A 4,147-nucleotide genomic window follows, 5' to 3' on the forward strand; every position below is an offset into this window, starting at 1 on the left:
GCCCACTGCAGGGCAGAGCTGGCAGAGGAGAGGGGCTGGGCTGTTCCCAGACTCCACCATCCCACCTGCTCCACCCTCCAGTCCTGCTCTACCTGCTCTTCAGGATCCTGCACTGCCTCCCTCCTGCCCTGGAACCACAGCAGGGGCAGGAGCTGCTGCAGCTCAGCCACGGGGCACAGCAGGGCTGGCACTTGGGAAAGGTTTGGGGGGTTTGGGATGGCCCCAGCCAGCACCAAGGGTCAGGGTAGATCCTCACTGTGCCAGTGAAGCTGCCATCACTTGGGCCTCTCATGGTCCTTGGGATCACTTGGATTTTTCATGGTCATTGGGATCCTTGGGATCACTCCATGTTTGGATGAGGAGGTTTCCAGGGGTGTGCACATAACTCCTGTCTCCTGCTGGGAAGTGTGACAGGAACCAAGAACCTCAGCTTGCAAGAGAGTGATTAGTTTGGTGAGCACCCCGAAATCATGGTTTAATTTCAGCTCATTTCCACCCCAATGAAAGCAAATACAGTTTCTGCTACTGTAGTTTGGGAGAGATCTTTGTGGAAAAAGCCCAGCATGACCTGAGGCAGCATCTGGAGTGACACTGAAGTGCTGTCAGTGCATCCCAGAAACCAACAGCTGGATCAACAGAAGGACTAGCAAAATAGATCTTCAAGAACTCTATTCCTACTACCAGAATAATACAAAATCATTAATAATACACTATATTTCTGGCGTGCCTGGTTCAGAGCTTTGTGCTATTGGAGTGTCTTGATCACCTCCAGGAAGTTTTCCATAGTTTGCTGAGCAGTGAAGAAGCCTCTGAGGTTTGGACAATCCATGAAAGAGTTTTTGGAGGCTGTAGGTTTCTCTTTGCTCGTGACACAGCAGGGATTGGTTCATACAGGGTTATTTTCTTCTCCCACCTCACACTGGCTGCACAGGCTGGATTCTCCTCTGGATGTGGCACTGGATGAGCATTGATTGTCTCTCTATGGCAGAAGGATTTACAGCATCATTTAGGATCCTTTAATGGTAAACTAAAAATAAAAAACACACCTTCTTCTGGTGAATCTGCAGAGGTAAATCCTACTTCTTCCCATTATTTTCTCCCTGTTGCTTTTCCATGCAGGCAAAACAGCAAGAGAAGCTGTGCAAAACAAAAAAGATCTTTAGAGAGTTTCCACCTCGTTCCACCCAGCCTGAGCCCCCCACCAGGTGAATCTCCCAATTTAAGTAATGGAAGCTGTGCAAAAAGAAACCAAAAGCTGTCCTTAAATTCCCTGTTCCTTCCCCATTACACACCTGGGGACAGACCCAAGGATTTTACTCAGCCTTTATGGGACAAGATGGAAAAGGACCGTGGCTCTAAACTCTGTTCCTTGCTTGTACAGCCAGGAGCAGCAGAAGCTCTGCCCAGGAAAATCCCAACCCAAAAGTGAAGCGTTTGGATTTTTTCAGCAAACTCCATTCTACCCACGCAGCAGAGTTTTTTTTCCCTCAAGGTGGCACAAGAGGAACAAAAGTGCAACAAGCCCCAGTTCTGGCAGGCAGGGGAGCAGATGAAGGAGCTGTGAGTTTTGAACTCACAGCATCATATTTTGGGGCTTAGGGGGTCTCAGAGAATGGTTCCTTTGCTGTGTGTGTCTTTATAACAGATATTTTCTATTTAAAAGCCAGAAAAAAAAAGGTTTTCCAAATAATCTCCTTAGAAATTGAGCTTTATTACCCAATTAAATAGGAAATACTCTTAGGGCACTGTAATTGGGCTGTGTGTTATGTTTTTTTAGAGTGTGAAAATGATAGAGTGAAGAAATACAACTTGTATTAGTGTTGTTTTCTTAACATTATAGTCCTGATTCATTCTATTCCCAGCGTTTTCTGAGCCATTTCTGAGCAAAATGCATTAATTTTTCATTAGATTTCCTAACATGCAGAAATCAACAGCAGCAAGAAAATGAAGCTTGAGTCCGTTCAGCAATTTCTCAGAGTGAGTGGCAAACAGCAACATTTTTTCCTGCATTTATTCCATCTCATCAAATATAATTTCCCATAACAGAACTGAGGGAACACAAAGATGAGAGAGAGAGCCCAAACCACTCTGCTCCTCCCCAGCTGCCAGGGAGGATAATTAATCAACCATCCTGCACTGATTGTTACAGTGCATTATTATACTCATTTTTCTCCTTTTCTGTGTCCTGTTTGTCCTGGAATTTCTGTCAGTCCCACTCAGGGCAGCGTTCCCCCTCCCTAACCCAGGGTGTGGCCTCTTGGCCGTCCTGTGCATTCTGGATTTTGCTCTCGGAGCTCCATGTGTCTCTACAAGCAGCAGGTGTGTGCCAAGGGGATGATGCTAAATAAGGAAAGGAGCAGCCTGTTGCTCAATTAGCCACAGTGGCTAATGAGGGCCACGCTGGGGCTGCCCAGGCCATGGGCACACCGTGCACAGCACAGCCCCTGGATGCTCCTCCTGAGCAGCAGCTTCATCATGATGATGGGTGAGGATTTGGGGTGAGAAAAGCAAAACCAAGGGGAAATTTTCTTCCTAGCTGCCTAGAGAGGGGGAAGATGTTGTCCACCACTTTTCTGGCAGAAACACGAGGATTTGGAGTGATCTTAGGATTGTGGTGGCTACAGACGTGCTCAGGTGGGCAGGGGAAGGGATTCCCTGCCAGGCTGTGCTGCTGTGCCTTGTCAGGAGCTGGCAGGGCCAGCTGGATGTGCTCCAGCTCCTGGGAAGAGCTGCACAAGGTGGGGACCAGTGCAAGAGCATGAGCTCAGAGGGTTTTCACCTCCTGATTCCAGTACAATAAAATCCAAATCCCTCTGGATCTGCTCCAAGCCTTTACCTAAACCCTGGGCAGGGCTTGGATGTGAGATTCCCGAAAATCAGAGGCCAGCATTCTCCCTGGCTGCTTTCCCATGGGAAGGAGCGCTGTTTCGGTGATGCAGGAACTTCCTCCATCTGCCTGACGCATCCAGCTCGGGTCCTTGCGAAAGGATTGCTCAACCCAGGGAGCCGGGAAGCCCCAGCTGTGTTTTACAAGGTGCCGGCTCCTTGCGGGGTGTTTCCCAATCCCTGTTTTCCCCTCAGTCTGGGGAGAATCCCCTCCCTCCGCAGCACCTCGGTGGGCACCCTCCTATAGCTTGGGAAGGCTTTGGTGAGGGCTGGCCAGGTTTTGGGTACCACAGGTTGTCACAAAGGTCTACGGGCTTGGCCTCATCACGGGCCAGAGGAAAATCAATGTGCAGCTTTCTGGACATCGTCCTTGGAGGAAACTCTTCTCCTGCAGAAAACTGCACAATCCGTTTTTCTCTGACTTTTATTCCCTCGGTGCAGTTTTTACTGCCAAAGGAGGATCTTAATGTCCCAGTTTACACCTCAGGGACGATTTCAGGATAAGTGGATCCCGCAGTCACGGTGCGGGGGGGGAGGATGTCGGTCTCATGGGACAAAGCAGAGCGTGATGCTCCCTGACAGGCAGCCATAAATCTTTGGGAATGATGCAAGCAGTGAACTTTATCAATCCTAGAATCACAGAACCAGAGAGTATGTCGAGCTGGAAGGGACCTACAGCGATTTTTGAGGTCCAGTTCTGGACACTGAAGTTCAGCCTTAGCTGTGTGTTGGAAAGCACGAATGAAACACTGTGGGTTTTACAAATGATCATTACAAATCCCCACAGCACACATCCATGCCCTCTCCCTGATGTAAACACTTATAAATCGCGGCGTTGTGCTGACTGGAGCATTCCCTAAGGAGGACTGGAAGTTTACAAACAGGCTCGGCGGTGCCTGTAACCTGTCCTGCCCCTGGCCAAACACCTTCCCTATCTGCTCCTCCCGCAGCAATCCTCCGGAGGGCGGAGGAAAACCCCAACCTGCTCTTCAGGTCGGGCACACGGAGGTGTGCCCGGTGTCCCGGTACGGTGGCACACACGGCCAGGCTGTGTGCCGGCTTTTATGGGAGCAGCGCGGAGGGCGCGCACCTCCCTCGGGCTGCGGCGGCCGGGGGAAGGCGTGACTTGGCGGCAGGTACAGGTGCCTCTCTGTCCCTGCAGGTAGCCCCGAGCTCTGGGGGAGCCAGAGCCAGCCTTGCCAGTGGCCACAGGTGCCAACCTGCTGGTCCCAAGCCGCGGGCGCTCCGCAGCGCGGCGAGG

The sequence above is a fragment of the Sturnus vulgaris genome, chromosome 12 (genome assembly GCF_052056855.1).
Source record: "Sturnus vulgaris isolate bStuVul1 chromosome 12, bStuVul1.hap1, whole genome shotgun sequence".
In the NCBI taxonomy this organism is placed as follows: domain Eukaryota; kingdom Metazoa; phylum Chordata; class Aves; order Passeriformes; family Sturnidae; genus Sturnus; species Sturnus vulgaris.